Source organism: Watersipora subatra, chromosome 10 (assembly GCF_963576615.1).
Source record: "Watersipora subatra chromosome 10, tzWatSuba1.1, whole genome shotgun sequence".
Lineage (NCBI taxonomy): Eukaryota > Metazoa > Bryozoa > Gymnolaemata > Cheilostomatida > Watersiporidae > Watersipora > Watersipora subatra.
In genome coordinates this window covers 48,846,768-48,872,088 of record NC_088717.1, presented here as the reverse complement: position 1 = coordinate 48,872,088, position 25,321 = coordinate 48,846,768, and the positions used below count along the sequence as shown (strand labels likewise).

Sequence of the window (25,321 nt, the reverse complement as noted above, 5' to 3'; positions counted from 1 at the left end):
ATTTGATTTCAAGATGAGCTGACTGAATTGCTAGCCAACTTAAGGGTAGATCCAATGATATTGAGCTCTTTAGACTAACATATCAAACAACCAAGCGGTTCGGCCATAATTACAATAGCACTTTGAGTACAAATTCGAAATGAAATGACCAAAATCTTAAATAGCATGAGGCTTTATTCAATGATATCCAACTCATTAACCTGACACTTTGACCAAGAGGAACTTTGCTCAGATTAGTAAAAAGCGCATTGAATAGGAAAAGAGAAAACTAAACTGTTGACCGATACGGGGCTCGAACCCATAACATTCAGCTTATTAGACTGACGCTCTAGCCAACTGAGCTAATCGGTCCCAAGATGAGGTTGTCCAAATATTTGATTTCAAAATGAGCTGACTGAATTGTTAGCCAACTTAAGGGTCGATCCAATGGTATTCAACTTTTTAGACTGACATTTCAAACCACTAAGTGATTCGGCCAGAATAACAAAAGAACTTTAAATGCGAATTCGAAATGTGATGACCAAACGTTGAATAGTATAAGGCTTGATTTATTGATTGCTAACTCAGTTGCATGACATTTTGACCAACAGAGTAATTTGATCAGATTAGCAAAAAGCGCCTTGAATTAGAAAAGGGACGACTAGACTCTTGATCGATATGGGGCTTGAACCCATGACATTCAGCTTATTAGACTGACGCTCTAACCAACTGAGCTAATCGGCCACATGATGTGATTGTCCAAATGTTTAAGTTCGAAAGAGCTGACTGAAACGTTAGCCAATTTTGGCGTCGTTCCAATAACATTCAGCTTTTTCGACTGACACTTCAAACAACTAAGCGATTCCGCCATAATTTCAAAATAACTTTAAATACGATTTCAAAAGAAAATGACCAGCATCTTAGATAGTATGAGGCTTCATTCAATGATATTCAAATTATCTAGCTTGATACTTTGACAACAGGGAAATTCGATCAAATTAGCAAAAAGCCTTTTGAATGGGAATTGGAAAAGAGAAAACTAAAATGTTGGCCAGTATGGGGCTCAAACCCATGACATTCAGCTTATTAGACTGACGCTCTAGCAGACTGAGCTAACCGACCACAAGATGTGGTCACTCAAATATTTGATTTCAAAATGATCTGACTGAAATGTTGGCAAATTTCAGGGTCCATCCAAAGACATTCAGTTTTTTAGACTGACACTTCAAACAACTAAGCGATTCGGCAATAATAACAAAATCACTTTGAATACGAATTCGAATTGAGATGACAAAAACTTTGGATAGTATATGGTTTTAGTCAATGATAATAAACTCATTAACATGACCCTTTGACCAACAGGGAAAGTTGATCAGATTAGTCAAAAGCGCATTGATTAGCAATTGGGAAAGAGACAACTAAAATGTTGACTAATATGGGGCTCGAACTCATGACATTCAGCTTATTAGACTGACGCTCTAGCAGACTGAGCTAACCGACCACAAGATGTGGTCACTCAAATATTTGATTTCAAAATGATCTGACTGAAATGTTGGCAAATTTCAGGGTCCATCCAAAGACATTCAGTTTTTTAGACTGACATTTCAAACAACTAAGCGATTCGGCAATAATAACAAAATCACTTTGAATACGAATTCGAATTGAGATGACAAAAATTTTGGATAGTATATGGTTTTAGTCAATGATAATAAACTCATTAACATGACCCTTTGACCAACAGGGAAAGTTGATCAGATTAGCAAAAAGCGCCTTGAATTAGAAAAGGGATGACTAGACTCTTGACCGATATGGGGCTTGAACCCATGACATTCACTTATTAGACCAACGCTCTAACCAACTGAGCTAATCGGCCCAAAGATGAGGTTGTCCAAATATTTGATTTCAAGATGGGCTGACTGAATTGCTAGCCAACTTAAGGGTCGATCCAATGATATTGAGCTCTTTAGACTAACATTTCAAACAACCAAGCTGTTCGGCCATAATTACAATAGCACTTTGAGTACAAATTCGAAATGAAATGACCAAAATCTTAAAGAGCATGAGGCTTGATATAATGATTGCCAACTCAGTTGCATGACATTTTGACCAACAGAGAAATTTGATCAGATTAGCAAAAAGCGCCTTGAATTAGAAAAGGGACGACTAGACTCTTGACCGATATGGGGCTTGAACCCATGACATTCAGCTTATTAGACTGACGCTCTAACCAACTGAGCTAATCGGCGACATGATGTGATTGTCCAAATATTTAAGTTCGAAAGAGCTGACTGAAACGTTAGCCAATTTTGGGGTCGATCCAATATTGTTCAACTTTTTCGACTGACACTTCAAACAACTAAGCGATTCCGCCATAATTTCAAAATAACTTTAATTACGATTTCAAAAGAAAATGACCAGCATCTTAGATAGTATGAGGCTTCATTCAATGATATTCAAATTATCTAGCTTGATACTTTGACCAACAGGGAAATTCGATCAAATTATCAAAAAGCCTTCTGAATGGGAATTGGAAAAGAGAAAACTAAAATGTTGGCCAATATGGGGATCGAACCCATGACATTCAGCTTATTAGACTGACGCTCTAACCAACTGAGCTAATCGGCCACATGATGTGATTGTCCAAAAAAAGAAGTTCAAAATGAGCTGACTGAAAGGTTAGCCAGTTTTGGGGTCGATCCAATAACATTCGCATTTTACAACTGACACTTCAAACAACTAAGCGATTCTGCCAAAATTACAAACTAACTTTAAAAACGATTTCAAGAGAAAATGACCAACACTTTAGATAGTATGAGCTTCATTTAATGATATCCAACTCGTTAGCCTGACACTTTGACCAACAGGGACATTTGATCAGATTAGCAAAAAGCGCCTTGAATTAGAAAAGGGACGACTAGACTCTTGACCGATATGGGGCTTGAACCCATGACATTCACTTATTAGACCGACGCTCTAACCAACTGAACTAATCGGCCACATGATGTGGTGGTTCAAAAATTTGATTTCAAAATGGGCTGACTGAATTGTTAGCCAACTTAAGGGCCGATCCAATGGTATTCAGCTCTTTAGACTGACATTTCAAACAACCAAGCAGTTCGGCCATAATTACAAAAGCACTTTGAGTACAAATTCGAAATGAAATGACCAAAATCTTAAATAGCATGAGGCTTTATTCAATGATATCCAACTCATTAGCCTGACACTTTGACCAAGAAGGAACTTTGATCAGATTAGTAAAAAGCGCCTTGAATAGGAAAAGAGAAAACTAAACTGTTGACCGATATGGGGCACGAACCCATAACATTCAGCTTATTAGATTGACGCTCTAACCAACTGAGCTAATCGGCCCCAAGATGAGGTTGCCCAAATAATCGATTTCAAAATGAGCTGACTTAAACGTTAGCCAACTTAAGGGTCGATCCAATGATATTCAGCTTTTTAGACTGACATTTCGAACAACTAAGTGATTCGGCCAGAATAACAAAAGAACTTTAAATGCGATTTCGAACTGAGATGACCAACATTTGGATAGTATAAGGCTTGATTCAATGATTGCCAACTCAGTTGCATAACACTTCGACCAACAGGAAAATTTGATCAGATTAGCAAAAAGCGTCTTGAATTAGAAAAGGGACGACTAGACTCTTGACCGATATGGGCCTTGAACCGATGGTATTCACTTTTTAGACTGACGCTCTAACCAACTGAGCTAATCGGCCACATGAGGTGGTCGTTCAAAAATTTGATTTCAAAATGAGCTCACTGAATTGTTAGCCAACTTAAGGGTCGATCCAATGATATTCAGCTCTTTAGACTGACATTTCAAACAACCAAGCGATTTGGCCATAATTACAAAAGCACTTTGAGTACAAGTTCGAAATGAAATGACCAAAATCTTAGATAGCATGAGGGCTCATTAAATGATATCCAACTCATTAGCCTGACACTTTGACCAACAGGGAAATTTGATCAGATTAGCAAAAAGCCCCTTGATTTAGAAAAGGGATGACTAGACTCTTGACCGATATGGGGATTGAACCCATGACAATCAGCTTATTAGACTGACGCTCTAACCAACTGAACCAATCGGCCACATGATGGGGTTGTTCAAAAACTTGATTTCAAAATGAGCTGACTGAATTGTTAGCAAACTTAAAGGTCTATCCAATGATATTCAGCTCTTTAGACTGACATTTCAAACAACCAAGCGATTTGGCCATAATTACAAAAGAACTTTGAGTACAAAATCGAAATGAAATAACCAAAATCTGAGATAGCATGAGGCTTTATTCAATGATACCCAACTCATTAGCCTGACACTTTGACCAAGAGGGAACTTTGATCAGATTAGTAAAAAGCGCCTTGAATAGGAAAAGAGACAACTAAACTGTTGACCAATATGGGGCTCGAACCCATGACATTCAGCTTATTAGACTGACACTCTAACCAACTGAACTAATCAGCCCCCAGATGAGGTTGTCTAAATATTTAATTTTAAAATGAGCTGACTAAAACGTTAGCCAACTTAAGGGTCGATCCAATGATATTCAGCTCTTTAGACTGACATTTCAAATAACCAAGCGATTCGGCCATAATTACAAAAGAACTTTGAGTACAAATTCGAAATGAAATAACCAAAATCTGAGAAAGCATGAGGCTTCATTCAATGATTCCCAACTCAGTGTCAGGACACTCTGACGAACAGGGAAATTTGATCAGATTAGTAAAAAGCGCTTTGAATAGGAAAAGAGACAACTAAACTGTTGGCCAATATGGGGCTCGAACCCATGACATTCAGCTTATTAGACTGACACTCTAACCAACTGAGCTAATCGGCCACATGATGTCATTGTCCAAAAAAATAAGTTCAAAAGAGCTGACTGAAACGTTAGCCAGTTTTGGGGTCGATCCAATAACATTCAGCTTTTTCGACTGACACTTCAAACAACTAAGCGATTCTGCCAAAATTACAAATTAACTTTAAAAACGATTTCATGACAAAAAGACAAGCATCTTAGATAGTATGAGGTTTCATTCATTGATATCCAAATCATCTAGCTTGACACTTTGAGCAACAGGGAAATTCGAACAAATTAGCAAAAAGCCCTTTGAATAGGAATTGGGAAAGAGAAAACTAAAATGTTGGCCAATATGGGGCTCGAACCCATGACATTCAGCTTATTAGACTGACGCTCTAACCAACTGAGCTAATTGGCCACATGATGTTATTGTCCAAAAAAATAAGTTCAAAAGAGCTGACTGAAACGTTAGCCAATTTTGGGGTCGATCCAATATTGTTCAACTTTTTCGACTGACCCTTCAAACAACTAAGCGATTCCGCCATAATTTCAAAATAACTTTAAATACGATTTTAAAAGAAAATTACCAGCATCTCAGATAGTATGAGGCTTCATTCAATGATATTCAAATCATCTAGCTTGATACTTTGATCAACAGGGAAATTCGATCAAATTAAAAAAAGCCTTTTGAATGGGAATTGGAAAAGAGAAAACTAAAATGTTGGTCAATATGGGGATCGAACCCATAACATTCAGCTTATTAGACTGACGCTCTAACCAACTGAGCTAATCGGCCACATGATGTGATTGTCCAAAAAAAGAAGTTCAAAAGAGCTGACTGAAAGGTTAGCCAGTTTTGGGGTCGATCCAATAACATTCGCATTTTACAACTGACACTTCAAACAACTAAGCGATTCTGCCAAAATTACAAACTAACTTTAAAAACGATTTCAAGAGAAAATGACCAACACTTTAGATAGTATGAGCTTCATTTAGTGATATCCAACTCGTTAGCCTGACACTTTGACCAACAGGGACATTTGATCAGATTAGCAAAAAGCGCCTTGAATTAGAAAAGGGACGACTAGACTCTTGACCGATATGGGGCTTGAACCCATGACATTCACTTATTAGACCGACGCTCTAACCAACTGAACTAATCGGCCACATGATGTGGTGGTTCAAAAGTTTGATTTCAAAATGGGCTGACTGAATTGTTAGCCAACTTAAGGGTCGATCCAATGGTATTCAGCTCTTTAGACTGACATTTCAAACAACCAAGCGGTTCGGCCATTTTTACAGTAGCACTTTGAGTACAAATTCGAAATGAAATGACCAAAATCTTAAATAGCATGAGGCTTTATTCAATGATATCCAACTCATTAACCTGACACTTTGACCAAGAGGAACTTTGATCAGATTAGTAAAAAGCGCATTGAATAGGAAAAGAGAAAACTAAACTGTTGACCGATATGGGGCTCGAACCCATAACATTCAGCTTATTAGACTGACGCTCTAGCCAACTGAGCTAATCGGCCAAAAAATGAGGTTGTCCAAATATTTGATTTCAAGATGAGCTGACTGAATTGTTAGCCAACTTAAGGGTCGATCTATTGGTATTCAGCTCTTCAGACTGACATTTTAAACAACTAAGAGATTTGGCCAGATTATCAAACGCACTTTAAAAACGATTTCAAGAGAAAATGACCAACACTTTAGATATTACGAGCTTCATTTAATGATATCCAACTCGTTAGCCTGACACTTTGACCAACAGGGACATTTGATCAGATTAGCAAAAAGCGCCTTGAATTAGAAAAGGGACGACTAGACTCTTGACCGATATGGGGCTTGAACCCATGACATTCACTTATTAGACCGACGCTCTAACCAACTGAACTAATCGGCCACATGATGTGGTGGTTCAAAAGTTTGATTTCAAAATGGGCTGACTGAATTGTTAGCCAACTTAAGGGTCGATCCAATGGTATTCAGCTCTTTAGACTGACATTTCAAACAACCAAACGGTTCGGCCATTTTTACAGTAGCACTTTGAGTACAAATTCGAAATGAAATGACCAAAATCTTAAATAGCATGAGGCTTCATGCAATGATATCCAACTCATTAACCTGACACTTTGACCAAGAGGAACTTTGATCAGATTAGTAAAAAGCGCATTGAATAGGAAAAGAGAAAACTAAACTGTTGACCGATATGGGGCTCGAACCCATAACATTCAGCTTATTAGACTGACGCTCTAGCCAACTGAGCTAATCGGCCAAAAAATGAGGTTGTCCAAATACTTGATTTCAAGATGAGCTGACTTAATTGTTAGCCAGCTTTTTAGACTGACATTTCGAACAACTAAGTGATTCGGCCAGAATAACAAAAGAACTTTAAATGCAACTTTGAAATGAGATGACCAAAATTGGATAGTATAAGGCTTGATTCAATGATTGTCAACTCAGTATCATGACACTCTGACGAACAGGGAAATTTTATCAGATTAGTAAAAAGCGCTTTGAATAGGAAAAGAGACAACTAAACTGTTGGCCAATATGGGGCTCGAACCCATGATATTCAGCTTATTAGACTGACGCTCTAGCAGACTGAGCTAACCGACCACAAGATGTGGTCACTCAAATATTTGATTTCAAAATGATCTTACTGAAATGTTGGCTAATTTCAGGGTCCATCCAAAGACATTCAGTTTTTTAGACTGACATTTCAAACAACTAAGCGATTCGGCAATAATAACAAAATCACTTTGAATACGAATTCGAGTTGAGATGACAAAAATTTTGGATAGTATATGGTTTTAGTCAATGATAATAAACTCATTAACATGATCCTTTGACCAACAGGGAAAGTTGATCAGATCAGTCAAAAGCGCATTGATTAGCAATTGGGAAAGAGAAGACTAAACTGTTGGCCGATATGTGGCTTGAACCCATGATATTCACCTATTAGACTAACACTCTAACCAACTGAGCTAATCGGCCACATGATGTGAATGTCCAAAAAAATAAGTTCAAAAGAGCTGACTGAAACGTTAGCCAAACTTGGGGTCGATCCAATAACATTCAGCTTTTTCGACTGACACTTCAAACAACTAAGCGATTCTGCCAAAATTACAAAATAACTTTAAATACGATTTCAAAAGAAAATGACCAGCATCTTAGATAGTATGAGGCTTCATTCAATGATATTCAAATCATCTAGCTTGATACTTTGACCAACAGGGAAATTCGATCAAATTAGAAAAAAGCCTTTTGAATGGGAATTGGAAAAGAGAAAACTAAAATGTTGGCCAGTATGGGGCTCGAACCCATGACATTCAGCTCATTAGACTGACGCTCTAGCAGACTGAGTTAACCGACCACAAGATGTGGTCACTCAAATATTTGATTTCAAAATGATCTGACTGAAATGTTGGCTAATTTCAGGGTCCATCCAAAGACATTCAGTTTTTTAGACTGACATTTCAAACAACTAAGCGATTCGGCAATAATCACAAAATCACTTTGAATACGAATTCGAATTGAGATGACAAAAATTTTGGATAGTATATGGTTTTAGTCAATGATAATAAACTCATTAACATGACCCTTTGACCAACAGGGAAAGTTGATCAGATCAGTCAAAAGCGCATTGATTAGCAATTGGGAAAGAGACGACTAAACTGTTGGCCGATATGTGGCTTGAACCCATGATATTCACCTATTAGACTAACACTCTAACCAACTGAGCTAATCGGCCACATGATGTGAATGTCCAAAAAAATAAGTTCAAAAGAGCTGACTGAAACGTTAGCCAAATTTGGGGTCGATCCAATAACATTCAGCTTTTTCGACTGACACTTCAAACAACTAAGCAATTCTGCAATAATTACAAAATAACTTTAAATACGATTTCAAAAGAAAATGACAAACATCTCAGATAGTATGAGGCTTCATTCAATGATATTCAAATAATCAAGCTTGACACTTTGACCAACATGAAAGTTCGATCAAATAAGTAAAAAGCCCTTTGAATAGGAACTGGAAAAGAGAAAACTAAAATGTTGACCGATATGGGGCTCGAACCCATGATATTCAGCTTATTAGACTGACGCTTTTAACCAACTGAGCCAATCGGCTTCAAATGAGGTTGCCCAAATATTCGATTTCAAAATGAGCTGGCTAAAACGTTAGCCAACTTAAGGGTCGATCCAATGATATTCAGCTTTTTAGACTGACGCTCTAACCAACTGAGCTAATCGGCCACATGATGTCATTGTCCAAAAAAATAAGTTCAAAAGAGCTGACTGAAACGTTAGCCAGTTTTGGGGTCGATCCAATAACATTCGCATTTTACGACTGACACTTCAAACAACTAAGCGATTCTGCCAAAATTACAAATTAACTTTAAAAACGATTTCAAGAGAAAATGACCAACACTTTAGATAGTATGAGCTTCATTTAATGATATCCAACTCGTTAGCCTGACACTTTGACCAACAGGGACATTTGATCAGATTATCAAAAAGCGCCTTGAATTAGAAAAGGGAAGACTAGACTCTTGACCAATATGGGGCTTGAACCCATGACATTCACTTATTAGACCGACGCTCTAACCAACTGAACTAATCGGCCACATGATGTGGTCGTTCAAAAATTTGATTTTAAAATGGGCTGACTGAATTGTTAGCCAACTTAAGGGTCGATCCAATGATATTGAACTCTTTAGACTGACATTTCAAACAACCAAGCGGTTCGGCCATAATTACAATAGCACTTTGAGTACAAATTCGAAATGAAATGACCAAAATCTTAAATAGCATGAGGCTTTATTCAATGATATCCAACTCATTAACCTGACACTTTGACCAAGAGGAACTTTGATCAGATTAGTAAAAAGCGCATTGAATAGGAAAAGAGAAAACTAAACTGTTGACCGATATGGGGCTCGAACCCATAACATTCAGCTTATTAGACTGACGCTCTAGCCAACTGAGCTAATCGGCCAAAAAATGAGGTTGTCCAAATATTTGATTTCAAGATGAGCTGACTGAATTGTTAGCCAACGTAAGGGTCGATCTATTGGTATTCAGCTTTTTAGACTGACATTTCAAACCACTAAGTGATTCGGCCAGAATAACAAAAGAACTTTAAATACGAATTCGAAATGTGATGACCAAACGTTGAATAGTATAAGGCTTGATTCAATGATTGCCAACTCAGTTGCATGACATTTTGTCCAACAGAGAAATTTGATCAGATTAGCAAAAAGCGCCTTGAATTAGAAAAGGGACGACTAGACTCTTGACCGATATGGGGCTTGAACCCATGACATTCAGCTTATTAGACTGACGCTCTAACCAACTGAGCTAATCGGCCACATGACGTGATTGTCCAAATATTTATTGACAACTGAGTCAAAAACTTGATTTCAAAATGAGCTGACTGAATTGTTAGCAAACTTAAAGGTCTATCCAATGATATTCAGCTCTTTAGACTGACATTTCAAACAACCAAGCGATTCGGCCATAATTACAAAAGAACTTTGAGTACAAAATCGAAATGAAATAACCAAAATCTGAGATAGCATGAGGCTTTATTCAATGATACCCAACTCATTAGCCTGACACTTTGACCAAGAGGGAACTTTGATCAGATTAGTAAAAAGTTCAAAAGAGCTGACTGAAAGGTTAGCCAATTTTGGGGTCGATCCAATATTGTTCAACTTTTTCGACTGACACTTCAAACAACTAAGCGATTCTGCCAAAATTACAAACTAACTTTAAAAACGATTTCAAGAGAAAATGACCAACACTTTAGATAGTATGAGCTTCATTTAATGATATCCAACTCGTTAGCCTGACACTTTGACCAACAGGGACATTTGATCAGATTAGCAAAAAGCGCCTTGAATTAGAAAAGGGACGACTAGACTCTTGACCGATATGGGGCTTGAACCCATGACATTCACTTATTAGACCGACGCTCTAACCAACTGAACTAATCGGCCACATGATGTGGTGGTTCAAAAATTTGATTTCAAAATGGGCTGACTGAATTGTTAGCCAACTTAAGGGTCGATCCAATGGTATTCAGCTCTTTAGACTGACAATTCAAACAACCAAGCGGTTCGGCCATTTTTACAGTAGCACTTTGAGTACAAATTCGAAATGAAATGACCAAAATCTTAAATAGCATGAGGCTTTATTCAACGATATCCAACTCACTAACCTGACACTTTGACCAAGAGGAACTTTGATCAGATTAGTAAAAAGCGCATTGAATAGGAAAAGAGAAAACTAAACTGTTGACCGATATGGGGCTCGAACCCATAACATTCAGCTTATTAGACTGATGCTCTAGCCAACTGAGCTAATCGGCCAAAAAATGAGGTTGTCCAAATATTTGATTTCAAGATGAGCTGACTGAATTGTTAGCCAACTTAAGGGTCGATCTATTGGTATTCAGCTTTTTAGACTGATATTTCAAACCACTAAGTGATTCGGCCAGAATAACAAAAGAACTTTAAATACGAATTCGAAATGTGATGACCAAACGTTGAATAGTATAAGGCTTGATTCAATGATTGCCAACTCAGTTGTATGATATTTTGTCCAACAGAGAAATTTGATCAGATTAGCAAAAAGCGCCTTGAATTAGAAAAGGGACGACTAGACTCTTGACCGATATGGGGCTTGAACCCATGACATTCAGCTTATTAGACTGACGCTCTAACCAACTGAGCTAATCGGCCACATGACGTGATTGTTCAAATATTTAAGTTCGAAAGAGCTGACTGAAACGTTAGCCAATTTTGGGGTCGATCCAATATTGTTCAACTTTTTCGACTGACACGTCAAACAACTAAGCGATTCCGCCATAATTTCAAAATAACTTTAAATACGATTTCAAAAGAAAATGACCAGCATCTCAGATAGTATGAGGCTTCATTCAATGATATTTACATCATCTAGATTGATACTTTGACCAACAGGGAAATTCGATCAAATTAGCAAAAAGCCTTTTGAATGGGAATTGGAAAAGAGAAAACTAAATTGTTGGCCAGTATGGGGCTCGAACCCATGACATTCAGCTTATTAGACTGACGCTCTAGCAGACTGAGCTAACCGACCACAAGATGTGGTCACTCAAATATTTGATTTCAAAATGATCTGACTGAAATGTTGGCTAATTTCAGGGTCCATCCAAAAACATTCAGTTTTTTAGACTGACATTTCAAACAACTAAGCGATTCGGCAATAATAACAAAATCACTTTGAATACGAATTCGAATTGAGATGACAAAAACTTTGGATAGTATTTGGTTTTAGTCAATGATAATAAACTCATTAACATGACCCTTTGACCAACAGGGAAAGTTGATCAGATTAGTCATAAGCGCATTGATTAGCAATTGGGAAAGAGACAACTAAAATGTTGACCAATATGGGGCTCGAACCCATGATATTCAGCTTATTAGACTGACACTATAACCAACTGAGCTAATCGGCCACAAGACGTGGTTGTTCAAATATTTGATTTCAAAATGAGCTGACTGAATTGTTAGCCACCTTAAGAGTCGATGCAATGATATTCAGCTCTTCAGACTGACATTTCAAACAACTAAGAGATTCGGCCAGATTATCAAACGCACTTTAAAAACGATTTCAAGAGAAAATGATCAACACTTTAGATAGTATGAGCTTCATTTAATGATATCCAACTCGTTAGCCTGACACTTTGACCAACAGGGACATTTGATCAGATTAGCAAAAAGCGCCTTGAATTAGAAAAGGGACGACTAGACTCTTGACCGATATGGGGCTTGAACCCATGACATTCACTTATTAGACCGACGCTCTAACCAACTGAACTAATCGGCCACATGATGTGGTCGTTCAAAAAAGGGGATTTCAAAATGGGCTGACTGAATTGTTAGCCAACTTAAGGGCCGATCCAATGGTATTCAGCTCTTTAGACTGACATTTCAAAAAACCAAGCAGTTTGGCCATAATTACAAAAGCACTTTGAGTACAAATTGGAAATGAAATGACCAAAATCTTAAATAGCATGAGGCTTTATTCAATGATATCCAACTCATTAGCCTGACACTTTGACCAAGAGGGAACTTTGATCAGATTAGTAAAAAGCGCCTTGAATAGGAAAAGAGAAAACTAAACTGTTGACCGATATGGGGCACGAACCCATAACATTCAGCTTATTAGATTGACGCTCTAACCAACTGAGCTAATCGGCCCCAAGATGAGGTTGCCCAAATAATCGATTTCAAAATGAGCTGACTTAAACGTTAGCCAACTTAAGGGTCGATCCAATGATATTCAGCTTTTTAGACTGACATTTCGAACAACTAAGTGATTCGGCCAGAATAACAAAAGAACTTTAAATGCGACTTTGAAATGAGATGACCAAAATTGGATAGTATGAGGCTTGATTCAATGATTGCCAACTCAGTGTCATGACACTCTGACGAACAGGGAAATTTGATCAGATTAGTAAAAAGCGCTTTGAATAGGAAAAGAGACAACTAAACTGTTGGCCAATATGGGGCTTGAACCCATGACATTCAGCTTATTAGACTGACGCTCTAGCAGACTGAGCTAACCGACCACAAGATGTGGTCACTCAAACATTTGATTTCAAAATGATCTTACTGAAATGTTGGCTAATTTCAGGGTCCATCCAAAGACATTCAGTTTTTTAGACTGACATTTCAAACAACTAAGCGATTCGGCAATAATAACAAAATCACTTTGAATACGAATTCGAGTTGAGATGACAAAAATTTTGGATAGTATATGGTTTTAGTCAATGATAATAAACTCATTAACATGACCCTTTGACCAACAGGGAAAGTTGATCAGATCAGTCAAAAGCGCATTGATTAGCAATTGGGAAAGAGAAGACTAAACTGTTGGCCGATATGTGGCTTGAACCCATGATATTCACCTATTAGACTAACACTCTAACCAACTGAGCTAATCGGCCACATGATGTGAATGTCCAAAAAAATAAGTTCAAAAGAGCTGACTGAAACGTTAGCCAAACTTGGGGTCGATCCAATAACATTCAGCTTTTTCGACTGACACTTCAAACAACTAAGCGATTCTGCCAAAATTACAAAATAACTTTAAATACGATTTCAAAAGAAAATGACCAGCATCTTAGATAGTATGAGGCTTCATTCAATGATATTCAAATCATCTAGCTTGATACTTTGACCAACAGGGAAATTCGATCAAATTAGAAAAAAGCCTTTTGAATGGGAATTGGAAAAGAGAAAACTAAAATGTTGGCCAGTAGGGGGCTCGAACCCATGACATTCAGCTCATTAGACTGACGCTCTAGCAGACTGAGTTAACCGACCACAAGATGTGGTCACTCAAATATTTGATTTCAAAATGATCTGACTGAAATGTTGGCTAATTTCAGGGTCCATCCAAAGACATTCAGTTTTTTAGACTGACATTTCAAACAACTAAGCGATTCGGCAATAATTACAAAATAACTTTAAATACGATTTCAAAAGAAAATGACAATTATCTCAGATAGTATGAGGCTTCATTCAATGATATTCAAATAATCAAGCTTGACACTTTGACCAACATGAAAGTTCGATCAAATAAGTAAAAAGCCCTTTGAATAGGAACTGGAAAAGAGAAAACTAAAATGTTGACCGATATGGGGCTCGAACCCATAACATTCAGCTTATTAGACTGACGCTCTAACCAACTGAGCCAATCGACCATATGATGTGATTGTCCAAATATTTAAGTTCGAAAGAGCTGATTGAAACGTTAGCCAATTTTGGGGTCGATCCAATATTGTTCAACTTTTTCGACTGACACTTCAAACAACTAAGCGATTCTGCCAAAATTACAAATTAACTTTAAAAACGATTTCAAGAGAAAATGACCAACACTTTAGATAGTATGAGCTTCATTTAATGATATCCAACTCGTTAGCCTGACACTTTGACCAACAGGGACATTTGATCAGATTATCAAAAAGCGCCTTGAATTAGAAAAGGGAAGACTAGACTCTTGACCGATATGGGGCTTGAACCCATGACATTCACTTATTAGACCGACGCTCTAACCAACTGAACTAATCGGCCACATGATGTGGTCGTTCAAAAATTTGATTTTAAAATGGGCTGACTGAATTGTTAGCCAACTTAAGGGTCGATCCAATGATATTGAACTCTTTAGACTGACATTTCAAACAACCAAGCGGTTCGGCCATAATTACAATAGCACTTTGAGTACAAATTCGAAATGAAATGACCAAAATCTTAAATAGCATGAGGCTTTATTCAATGATATCCAACTCATTAACCTGACACTTTGTCGAAGAGGGAACTTTGATCAGATTAGTAAAAAGGGCCTTGAATAGGAAAAGAGAAAACTAAACTGTTGACCGATGTGGGGCTCGAACCCATAACATTCAGCTTATTAGACTGACGCTCTAGCCAACTGAGCTAATCGGCCCAAAGATGAGGTTGTCCAAATATTTGATTTCAAGATGAGCTGACTGAATTGCTAGCCAACTTAAGGGTCGATCCAATGATATTGAGGTCTTTAGACTAACTTTTCAAACAACCAAGCGGTTCGGCCATAATTACAATAGCACTTTGAGTACAAATTCAAAATGAAATGACCAAAATCTTAAATAGCATGAGGCTTGATTCAATGATTGCCAACTCAGTTGCATGACATTTTGACCAACAGAGAAATTTGATCAGATTAGCAAAAAGCGCCTTGAATTAGAAAAGGGACGACTAGACTCTTGACCAATATGGGGCTTGAACCCATGACATTCAGCTTATTAGACTGACGCTCTAACCAACTGAGCTAATCGGCGACATGATGTGATTTTCCAAATATTTAAGTTCGAAAGAGCTGACTGAAACGTTAGCCAATTTTGGGGTCGATCCAATATTGTTCAACTTTTTCGACTGACACTTCAAACAACTAAGCGATTACGCCATAATTTCAAAATAACTTTAAATACGATCTCAAAAGAAAATGACCAGCATCTCAGATAGTATGAGGCTTCATTCAATGATATTCAAATCATCTAGCTTGATACTTTGACCAACAGCGAAATTCGATCAAATTAGCAAAAAGCCTTTTGAATGGGAATTGGAAAAGAGAAAACTATAATGTTGGCCAGTATGGGGTTCGAACCCATAACATTCCGCTTATTAGACTGACGCTCTAACCAACTGAGCTAATCAGCACCAAGATGAGATTGCCCAAATATTCAATTTCAAAATGAGCTGACTGAAACGTTAGCCAATTTTGAGGGCGATCCAATAATATTCAGCTTGTTAGACTGACATTTCAAACAACTAAGGGATTCGGCCATAAAAACAAATCACTTTGAATACGAGTTCAGATTGAGATTACCAAATCCTTGGGTAGTATAGGGATTGAGACAATGATATTCAACCATATTAATATGATCCTTTGACCTACAGGGAAAGTTGATCAGATTAGCCAAAAGCACATTGATTAGTAATTGGGAAAGAGAAAACTAAAATGTTGGCCAATATGGGGCTCGAACCCATGACATTCAGCTTATTAGACTGACGCTCTAACCAACTGAGCTAATCGGCCACATGATGTGATTGTCCAAATATTTAAGTTCGAAAGAGCTGACTGAAACGTTAGCCAATTTTGGGGTCGATCCAATATTGTTCAACTTTTTCGACTGACACTTCAAACAACTAAGCGATTCCGCCATAATTTCAAAAAAATTTTAAATACGATTTCAAAAGAAAATTACCAGCATCTCAGATAGTATGAGGCTTCATTCAATGATATTCAAATCATCTAGGTTGACACTTTGACCAACAGGGAAATTCGATCAAATTAGCAAAAAGCCTTTTGAATGGGAATTGGAAAAGAGAAAACTAAAATGTTGGCCAGTATGGGGCTCGAACCCATAACATTCAGCTTATTAGACTGACGCTCTAGCAGACTGAGCCAATCGGCCTCAATTGAGGTTGCCCAAATATTCGATTTCTAAATGGGCTGGCTAAAACGTTAGCCAACTTAAGGGTCGATCCAATGATATTCAGCTTTTTAGACTGATATTTCGAACCACTAGGTGATTCGGCCAGAATAACAAAAGAACTTTAAATGCGACTTCGAAATGAGTTGACCAAAATTGGATAGTATAAGGCTTGATTCAATGATTGCCAACTCAGTGTCATGACACTCTGATGAACAGGGAAATTTGATCAGATTAGTAAAAAGCGCTTTGAATAGGAAAAGAGACAACTAAACGGTTGGCCAATATGGGGCTCGAACCCATGACATTCAGCTTATTAGACTGACGCTCTAACCAACTGAGCTAATCGGCCACATGATGTGATTGTCCAAATGTTTAAGTTCGAAAGAGCTGACTGAAACGTTAGCCAATTTTGGGGTCGATCCAATATTGTTCAACTTTTTCGACTTACACTTCAAACAACTAAGCGATTCCGCCATAATTTCAAAAAAACTTTAAATACGATTTCAAAAGAAAATGACCAGCATCTCAGATAGTATGAGGCTTCATTCAATGATATTCAAATCATCTAGCTTGATACTTTTACCAACAGGGAAATTCGATCAAATTAGAAAAAAGACCTTTGAATAGGAATTGGAAAAGAGAAAACTAAAATGTTGACCAGTATGGGGCTCGAACCCATGACATTCAGCTTATTAGACTGACGCTCTAACCAACTGAGCTAATCGGCCACATGATGTCATTGTCCAAAAAAATAAGTTCAAAAGAGCTGACTGAAACGTTAGCCAGTTTTGGGGTCGATCCAATAACATTCAGCTTTTTCGACTGACACTTCAAACAACTAAGCGATTCTGCCAAAATTACAAATTAACTTTAAATACGATTTCATGAGAAAATGACAAGCATCTTAGATAGTATGAGGTTTCATTCATTGATATCCAAATCATCTAGCTTGACACTTTGAGCAACAGGGAAATTCGAACAAATTAGCAAAAAGCCCTTTGAATAGGAATTGGGAAAGAGAAAACTAAAATATTGGCCAATATGGGGCTCGAACCCATGACATTCAGCTTATTAGACTGACGCTCTAACCAACTGAGCTAATTGGCCACATGATGTGATTGTTCAAATATTTAAGTTCGAAAGAGCTGACTGAAACGTTAGCCAATTTTGAGGGCGATCCAATAATATTCAGCTTGTTAGACTGACATTTCAAATAACTAAGGGATTCGGCCATAATAACAAATCACTTTGAATACGAGTTCAAATTGAGATTACCAAATCCTTGGGAAGTATAGGGCTTGAGTCAATGATATTCAACCATATTAACATTACCCTTTGACCAACAGAGAAAGTTGATCAGATTAGCCAAAAGCGCATTAATTAGTAATTGGAAAAGAGACGACTAAACTGTGTGCCAATATGTGGCTTGAACCGATGATATTCACCTATTAGACTAACACTCTAACCAACTGAGCTAAGCGGCCACATGATGTGAATGTCCAAAAAAAACAAGTTCAAATGAGCTGACTAAAACGTTTGCCAACTTAAGGGTCGATCCAATGATATTCAGCTTTTTAGACTGACATTTCGAACCACTAGGTGATTCGGCCAGAATAACAAAAGAACTTTAAATGCGACTTCGAAATGAGATGACCAAAATTGGATAGTATAAGGCTTGATTCAATGATTGCCAACTCAGTGTCATGACACTCTGACGAACAGGGAAATTTGATCAGATTAGTAAAAAGCGCTTTGAATAGGAAAAGAGACAACTAAACTGTTGGCCAATATGGGGCTCGAACCCATGACATTCAGCTTATTAGACTGAAACTCTAACCAACTGAACTAATCGGCCACATGATGTGATTGTCCAAATGTTTAAGTTCGAAAGAGCTGAGTGAAACGTTAGCCAGTTTTGGGGTCTATCCAATAACATTCGCATTTTACGACTGACAGTTCAAACAACTAAGCGATTCTTCCAAAATTACAAATTAACTTTAAAAACGATTTCAAAAGAAAATGACAGGCATCTTAGAGAGTATGAGGTTTTATTCAATGATATCCAAATCATCTAGCTTGACACTTTGAGCAACAGGGAAATTCGATCAAATTAGCAAAAAGCCTTTTGAATGGGAATTGGAAAAGAGAAAACTAAAATGTTGGCCAGTATGGGGCTCGAACCCATGACATTCACTTATTAGACCGACGCTCTCACCAACTCAACTAATCGGCCACATGATCTGGTGGTTCAAACATTTGATTTCAAAATGGGCTGACTGAATTGTTAGCCAACTTAAGGGTCGATCCAATGGTATTCAGCTCTTTAGACTGACATTTCAAACAACCAAGCGGTTCGGCCATTTTTACAATAGCACTTTGAGTACAAATTCGAAATGAAATGACCAAAATCTTAAATAGCATGAGGCTTTATTCAATGATATCCAACTCATTAACCTGACACTTTGACCAAGAGGGAACTTTGATCAGATTAGTAAAAAGCGCATTGAATAGGAAAAGAGAAAACTAAACTGTTGAGGGATATGGGGCTCGAACCCATAACCTTCAGCTTATTAGACTGACGCTCTAGCCAACTGAGCTACTCGGCCCAAAGATGAGGTTGTCCAAATATTTGATTTCAAGATGAGCTGACTGAATTGTTAGCCAACTTAAGGGTCGATCAAATGGTATTCAGCTTTTTAGACTGACATTTCAAACCACTAAGTGATTCGACCAGAATAACAAAAGAACTTTAAATGCGAATTCGAAATGTGATGACCAAACGTTGAATAGTACAAGGCTTGATTCAATGATTGCCAACTCAGTTGCATGACATTTTGACCAACAGAGAAATTTGATCAGATTAGCAAAAAGCGCCTTGAATTAGAAAAGGGACGACTAGACTCTTGACCGATATGGGGCTTGAACCCATGACATTCAGCTTATTAGACTGACGCTCTAACCAACTGAGCTAATCGGCCACATGATGTGATTGTCCAAATATTCAAGTTCGAAAGAGCTGACTGAAACGTTAGCCAATTTTGGGGTCGATCCAATATTGTTCAACTTTTTCGACTGACACTTCAAACAACTAAGCGATTCCGCCATAATTTCAAAATAACTTTAAATACGATTTCAAAAGAAAATGACCAGCATCTCAGATAGTATGAGGCTTCATTCAATGATATTTAGATCATCTAGCTTGATACTTTGACCAACAGGGAAATTCGATCAAATTAGCAAAAAGCCTTTTGAATGGGAATTGGAAAAGAGAAAACTAAAATGTTGGCCAGTATGGGGCTCTAACCCATGACATTCAGCTTATTAGACTGACACTTTAGCAGACTGAGCTAACCGACCACAAGATGTGGTCACTCAAATATTTGATTTCAAAATGATCTGACTGAAATGTTGGCTAATTTCAGGGTCCATCCAAAGACATTCAGTTTTTTAGACTGACATTTCAAACAACTAAGCGATTCTGCCATAATTACAAAATAACTTTAAATACGATTTCAAAAGAAAATGACCAGCATCTTAGATAGTATGAGACTTCATTGAATAATATTCAAATCATCTAGCTTGACACTTTGAGCAACATGGAAATTCGAACAAATTAGCAAAAAGCCCTTTGAATAGGAATTGGAAAAGAGAAAACTAAAATGTTGGCCAATATGGGGCTCGAACCCATGACATTCAGCTTATTAGACTGACGCTCTAGCCAACTGAGCTACTCGGCCCAAAGATGAGGTTGTCCAAATATTTGATTTCAAGATGAGCTGACTGAATTGTTAGCCAACTTAAGGGTCGATCAAATGGTATTCAGCTTTTTAGACTGACATTTCAAACCACTAAGTGATTCGACCAGAATAACAAAAGAACTTTAAATGCGAATTCGAAATGTGATGACCAAACGTTGAATAGTACAAGGCTTGATTCAATGATTGCCAACTCAGTTGCATGACATTTTGACCAACAGAGAAATTTGATCAGATTAGCAAAAAGCGCCTTGAATTAGAAAAGGGACGACTAGACTCTTGACCGATATGGGGCTTGAACCCATGACATTCAGCTTATTAGACTGACGCTCTAACCAACTGAGCTAATCGGCCACATGATGTGATTGTCCAAATATTCAAGTTCGAAAGAGCTGACTGAAACGTTAGCCAATTTTGGGGTCGATCCAATATTGTTCAACTTTTTCGACTGACACTTCAAACAACTAAGCGATTCCGCCATAATTTCAAAATAACTTTAAATACGATTTCAAAAGAAAATGACCAGCATCTCAGATAGTATGAGGCTTCATTCAATGATATTTAGATCATCTAGCTTGATACTTTGACCAACAGGGAAATTCGATCAAATTAGCAAAAAGCCTTTTGAATGGGAATTGGAAAAGAGAAAACTAAAATGTTGGCCAGTATGGGGCTCTAACCCATGACATTCAGCTTATTAGACTGACACTTTAGCAGACTGAGCTAACCGACCACAAGATGTGGTCACTCAAATATTTGATTTCAAAATGATCTGACTGAAATGTTGGCTAATTTCAGGGTCCATCCAAAGACATTCAGTTTTTTAGACTGACATTTCAAACAACTAAGCGATTCGGCAATAATAACAAAATCACTTTGAATACGAATTCGAATTGAGATGACAAAAATTTTGGATAGTATATGGCTTTAGTCAATGATACTCAACTCATTAACATGACCCTTTGACCAACAGGGAAAGTTGATCAGATTAGTCAAAAGCGCATTGATTAGCAATTGGGAAAGAGACAACTAAAATGTTGACCAATATGGGGCTCGAATCCATGACATTCAGCTTATTAGACTGACGCTCTAACCAACTGAGCTAATCGGCAACAAGATGTGGTTGTTCAAATATTTGATTTCAAAATGAGCTGACTGAATTGTTAGCCACCTTAAGAGTCGATCTAATGATATTCAGCTCTGCAGACTGACATTTCAAACAACTAAGGGATTCGGCCATAATAACAAATCACTTTGAATACGAATTCAAATTGAGATTACCAAATCCTTGGGTAGTATAGGGCTTGAGTCAATGATATTCAATCATATTAACATGACCCTTTGACCAACAGGGAAAGTTGATCAGATTAGCCAAAAGCGCATTGATTAGTAATTGGAAAAGAGACGACTAAACTGTTGGCCGATATGTGGCTTGAACCCATGATATTCACCTATTAGACTAACACTCTAACCAACTGAGCTAATCGGCGACATGATGTGAATGTCCAAAAAAATAAGTTCAAAGGAGCTGACTGAAACGTTAGCCAATTTTGAGGTCGATCCAATAACATTCAGCTTTTTCGACTGACACTTCAAACAACTAAGCGATTCTGCCAAAATTACAAAATAACTCTAAATACGATATCAAAAGAAAATGACCAGCATCTCAGATAGTATGAGGCTCCATTCAATGATATTCAAATCATCTAGCTTGATACTTTGGTCAACAAGGAAATTCGATCAAATTAGCAAAAAGACCTTTGAATAGGAATTGGAAAAGAGAAAACTAAAATGTTGGCCAGTATGGGGCTCGAACCCATGACATTCAGCTTATTAGACTGACGTTCTAACCAACTGAGCTAATCGGCCACATGATGTCATTTTCCAAAAAAGTAAGTTCAAAAGAGCTGACTGAAACGCTAGCCAGTTTTGGGGTCGATCCAATAACATTCAGTTTTTTCGACTGACACTTCAAACAACTAAGCGATTCTGCCAAAATTACAAAATAACTTTAAAAACGATTTCAAAAGAAAATGATAAGCATCTTAGATAGTATGAGGTTTTATTCAATGATATCCAAATCATCTAGCTTGACACTTTGAGCAACAGGGAAATTCGAACAAATTAGCAAAAAGCCCTTTGAATAGGAATTGGGAAAGAGAAAACTAAAATGTTGACCAATATGGGGCTCAAACCCATGACATTCAGCTTATTAGACTGACGCTCTAACCAACTGAGCTAATCGGCCACATGATGTGATTGTTCAAAAAAATAAGTTGAAAAGAGCTGACTGAAACGTTAGCCAGTTTTGGGGTCGATCCAATAACATTCGCATTTTACAACTGACACTTCAAACAACTAAGCGATTCTGCCAAAATTACAAATTAACTTTAAAAACGATTTCAAGAGAAAATGACCAACACTTTAGATAGTATGAGTTTCATTTAATGATATCCAACTCGTTAGCCTGACACTTTGACCAACAGGGACATTTGATCAGATTAGCAAAAAGCGCCTTGAATTAGAAAAGGGACGACTAGACTCTTGACCGATATGGGGCTTGAACCCATGACATTCACTTAATAGACCGACGCTCTAACCAACTGAACTAATCGGCCACATGATGTGGTCGTTCAAAAAATTGATTTCAAAATGAGCTGACTGAATTGTTAGCCAACTTAAGGGTCGATCCAATAGTATTCAGCTCTTTAGACTGACAATTCAAACAACCAAGCGGTTCAGCCATAATTACAAAAGCACTTTGAGTACAAATTCGAAATGAAATGACCAAAATCTTAAATAGCATGAGGCTTCATTCAATGATATCCAACTCATTAGCCTGACACTTTGACCAAGAGGGAACTTTGATCAGATTAGTAAAAAGCGCCTTGAATAGGAAAAGAGAAAACTAAACTGTTGACCGATACGGGGCTCGAACCCATAACATTCAGCTTATTAGACTGACGCTCTAGCCAACTGAGCTAATTGGTCCCAAGATGAGGTTGTCCAAATATTTGATTTCAAAATGAGCTGACTGAATTGTTAGCCAACTTAAGGGTCGATCCAATGGTATTCAGCTTTTTAGACTGACATTTCAAACCACTAAGTGATTCGGCCAGAATAACAAAAGAACTTTAAATGCGAATTCGAAATGTGATGACCAAACGTTGAATAGTATAAGGCTTGATTCAATGATTGCCAACTCAGTGTCATGACACTCTGACGAACAGGGAAATTTGATCAGATTAGTAAAAAGCGCTTTAAATAGGAAAAGAGACAACTAAACTGTTGGTCAATATGGGGCTCGAACCCATGACAATCAGCTTATTAGACTGACGCTCTAAACAACTGAGTTAATCGGCTACATGATGTCATTGTCCAAAAAAATAAGTTCAAAAGAGCTGACTGAAACGTTAGCCAGTTTTGGGGTCGATCCAATAACAATCGGCTTTTTCGACTGACACTTCAAACAACTAAGCGATTCTGCCAAAATTACAAAATAACTTTAAAAACGATTTCAAAAGAAAATGACAAGCATCTTAGATAGTATGAGGTTTTATTCAATGATATCGAAATCATCTAGCTTGACACTTTGAGCAACAGGGAAATTCGAACAAATTAGCAAAAAGCCCTTTGAATAGGAATTGGGAAAGAGAAAACTAAAATGTTGACCAATATGGGGCTCGAACCCATGACATTCAGCTTATTAGACTGACACTCTAACCAACTGAGCTAATCGGCGACATGATGTGAATGTCCAAAAAAATAAGTTCAAAGGAGCTGACTGAAACGTTAGCCAATTTTGAGGTCGATCCAATAACATTCAGCTTTTTCGACTGACACTTCAAACAACTAAGCGATTCTGCCAAAATTACAAAATAACTTTAAATACGATATCAAAAAAAAATGACCAGCATCTCAGATAGTATGAGGCTTCATTCAATGATATTCAAATCATCTAGCTTGATACTTTGGCCAACAGGGAAATTCGATCAAATTAGCAAAAAGCCCTTTGAATAGGAATTGGGAAAGAGAAAACTAAAATATTGGCCAATATGGGGCTCGAACCCATGACATTCAGCTTATTAGACTGACGCTCTAACCAACTGAGCTAATTGGCCACATGATGTGATTGTTCAAATATTTAAGTTCGAAAGAGCTGACTGAAACGTTAGCCAATTTTGAGGGCGATCCAATAATATTCAGCTTGTTAGACTGACATTTCAAATAACTAAGGGATTCGGCCATAATAACAAATCACTTTGAATACGAGTTCAAATTGAGATTACCAAATCCTTGGGAAGTATAGGGCTTGAGTCAATGATATTCAACCATATTAACATTACCCTTTGACCAACAGAGAAAGTTGATCAGATTAGCCAAAAGCGCATTAATTAGTAATTGGAAAAGAGACGACTAAACTGTGTGCCAATATGTGGCTTGAACCGATGATATTCACCTATTAGACTAACACTCTAACCAACTGAGCTAAGCGGCCACATGATGTGAATGTCCAAAAAAAACAAGTTCAAATGAGCTGACTAAAACGTTTGCCAACTTAAGGGTCGATCCAATGATATTCAGCTTTTTAGACTGACATTTCGAACCACTAGGTGATTCGGCCAGAATAACAAAAGAACTTTAAATGCGACTTCGAAATGAGATGACCAAAATTGGATAGTATAAGGCTTGATTCAATGATTGCCAACTCAGTGTCATGACACTCTG

At 37.5% G+C, this 25,321-nt stretch overlaps 26 non-coding genes across 26 annotated transcripts; all 26 read right to left on the bottom strand.

Annotated features, from left to right (window-relative positions):
• Window positions 1-277: 277 nt before the first annotated feature.
• Trnai-aau (transfer RNA isoleucine (anticodon AAU)) lies at window positions 278-351 on the bottom strand. Its single transcript has one exon. It is a non-coding gene; the product is annotated as a tRNA-Ile (tRNA).
• Window positions 352-649: 298 nt separating this feature from the next.
• Window positions 650-723, bottom strand: Trnai-aau (transfer RNA isoleucine (anticodon AAU)). Its single transcript has one exon. It is a non-coding gene; the product is annotated as a tRNA-Ile (tRNA).
• A 1,056-nt stretch (window positions 724-1,779) lies between these two features.
• On the bottom strand, window positions 1,780-1,852 carry Trnai-aau (transfer RNA isoleucine (anticodon AAU)). The gene has a single exon. It is a non-coding gene; the product is annotated as a tRNA-Ile (tRNA).
• A 678-nt stretch (window positions 1,853-2,530) lies between these two features.
• On the bottom strand, window positions 2,531-2,604 carry Trnai-aau (transfer RNA isoleucine (anticodon AAU)). Its single transcript has one exon. It is a non-coding gene; the product is annotated as a tRNA-Ile (tRNA).
• Window positions 2,605-4,018: 1,414 nt separating this feature from the next.
• On the bottom strand, window positions 4,019-4,092 carry Trnai-aau (transfer RNA isoleucine (anticodon AAU)). Its single transcript has one exon. It is a non-coding gene; the product is annotated as a tRNA-Ile (tRNA).
• A 672-nt stretch (window positions 4,093-4,764) lies between these two features.
• Window positions 4,765-4,838, bottom strand: Trnai-aau (transfer RNA isoleucine (anticodon AAU)). The gene has a single exon. It is a non-coding gene; the product is annotated as a tRNA-Ile (tRNA).
• A 305-nt stretch (window positions 4,839-5,143) lies between these two features.
• Window positions 5,144-5,217, bottom strand: Trnai-aau (transfer RNA isoleucine (anticodon AAU)). Its single transcript has one exon. It is a non-coding gene; the product is annotated as a tRNA-Ile (tRNA).
• A 304-nt stretch (window positions 5,218-5,521) lies between these two features.
• On the bottom strand, window positions 5,522-5,595 carry Trnai-aau (transfer RNA isoleucine (anticodon AAU)). Its single transcript has one exon. It is a non-coding gene; the product is annotated as a tRNA-Ile (tRNA).
• Window positions 5,596-6,263: 668 nt separating this feature from the next.
• Window positions 6,264-6,337, bottom strand: Trnai-aau (transfer RNA isoleucine (anticodon AAU)). Its single transcript has one exon. It is a non-coding gene; the product is annotated as a tRNA-Ile (tRNA).
• A 669-nt stretch (window positions 6,338-7,006) lies between these two features.
• On the bottom strand, window positions 7,007-7,080 carry Trnai-aau (transfer RNA isoleucine (anticodon AAU)). The gene has a single exon. It is a non-coding gene; the product is annotated as a tRNA-Ile (tRNA).
• Window positions 7,081-9,732: 2,652 nt separating this feature from the next.
• On the bottom strand, window positions 9,733-9,806 carry Trnai-aau (transfer RNA isoleucine (anticodon AAU)). The gene has a single exon. It is a non-coding gene; the product is annotated as a tRNA-Ile (tRNA).
• Window positions 9,807-10,104: 298 nt separating this feature from the next.
• Trnai-aau (transfer RNA isoleucine (anticodon AAU)) lies at window positions 10,105-10,178 on the bottom strand. The gene has a single exon. It is a non-coding gene; the product is annotated as a tRNA-Ile (tRNA).
• A 929-nt stretch (window positions 10,179-11,107) lies between these two features.
• Window positions 11,108-11,181, bottom strand: Trnai-aau (transfer RNA isoleucine (anticodon AAU)). The gene has a single exon. It is a non-coding gene; the product is annotated as a tRNA-Ile (tRNA).
• A 298-nt stretch (window positions 11,182-11,479) lies between these two features.
• Trnai-aau (transfer RNA isoleucine (anticodon AAU)) lies at window positions 11,480-11,553 on the bottom strand. Its single transcript has one exon. It is a non-coding gene; the product is annotated as a tRNA-Ile (tRNA).
• Window positions 11,554-14,490: 2,937 nt separating this feature from the next.
• On the bottom strand, window positions 14,491-14,564 carry Trnai-aau (transfer RNA isoleucine (anticodon AAU)). Its single transcript has one exon. It is a non-coding gene; the product is annotated as a tRNA-Ile (tRNA).
• A 1,800-nt stretch (window positions 14,565-16,364) lies between these two features.
• On the bottom strand, window positions 16,365-16,438 carry Trnai-aau (transfer RNA isoleucine (anticodon AAU)). The gene has a single exon. It is a non-coding gene; the product is annotated as a tRNA-Ile (tRNA).
• Window positions 16,439-17,113: 675 nt separating this feature from the next.
• Trnai-aau (transfer RNA isoleucine (anticodon AAU)) lies at window positions 17,114-17,187 on the bottom strand. The gene has a single exon. It is a non-coding gene; the product is annotated as a tRNA-Ile (tRNA).
• A 305-nt stretch (window positions 17,188-17,492) lies between these two features.
• Trnai-aau (transfer RNA isoleucine (anticodon AAU)) lies at window positions 17,493-17,566 on the bottom strand. Its single transcript has one exon. It is a non-coding gene; the product is annotated as a tRNA-Ile (tRNA).
• A 305-nt stretch (window positions 17,567-17,871) lies between these two features.
• On the bottom strand, window positions 17,872-17,945 carry Trnai-aau (transfer RNA isoleucine (anticodon AAU)). The gene has a single exon. It is a non-coding gene; the product is annotated as a tRNA-Ile (tRNA).
• A 674-nt stretch (window positions 17,946-18,619) lies between these two features.
• Trnai-aau (transfer RNA isoleucine (anticodon AAU)) lies at window positions 18,620-18,693 on the bottom strand. Its single transcript has one exon. It is a non-coding gene; the product is annotated as a tRNA-Ile (tRNA).
• A 1,049-nt stretch (window positions 18,694-19,742) lies between these two features.
• Trnai-aau (transfer RNA isoleucine (anticodon AAU)) lies at window positions 19,743-19,816 on the bottom strand. Its single transcript has one exon. It is a non-coding gene; the product is annotated as a tRNA-Ile (tRNA).
• A 685-nt stretch (window positions 19,817-20,501) lies between these two features.
• On the bottom strand, window positions 20,502-20,575 carry Trnai-aau (transfer RNA isoleucine (anticodon AAU)). Its single transcript has one exon. It is a non-coding gene; the product is annotated as a tRNA-Ile (tRNA).
• A 298-nt stretch (window positions 20,576-20,873) lies between these two features.
• Trnai-aau (transfer RNA isoleucine (anticodon AAU)) lies at window positions 20,874-20,947 on the bottom strand. The gene has a single exon. It is a non-coding gene; the product is annotated as a tRNA-Ile (tRNA).
• Window positions 20,948-22,767: 1,820 nt separating this feature from the next.
• Window positions 22,768-22,841, bottom strand: Trnai-aau (transfer RNA isoleucine (anticodon AAU)). Its single transcript has one exon. It is a non-coding gene; the product is annotated as a tRNA-Ile (tRNA).
• A 297-nt stretch (window positions 22,842-23,138) lies between these two features.
• Trnan-auu (transfer RNA asparagine (anticodon AUU)) lies at window positions 23,139-23,211 on the bottom strand. Its single transcript has one exon. It is a non-coding gene; the product is annotated as a tRNA-Asn (tRNA).
• Window positions 23,212-24,640: 1,429 nt separating this feature from the next.
• Window positions 24,641-24,714, bottom strand: Trnai-aau (transfer RNA isoleucine (anticodon AAU)). The gene has a single exon. It is a non-coding gene; the product is annotated as a tRNA-Ile (tRNA).
• Between the last annotated feature and the right edge of the window lie 607 nt (window positions 24,715-25,321).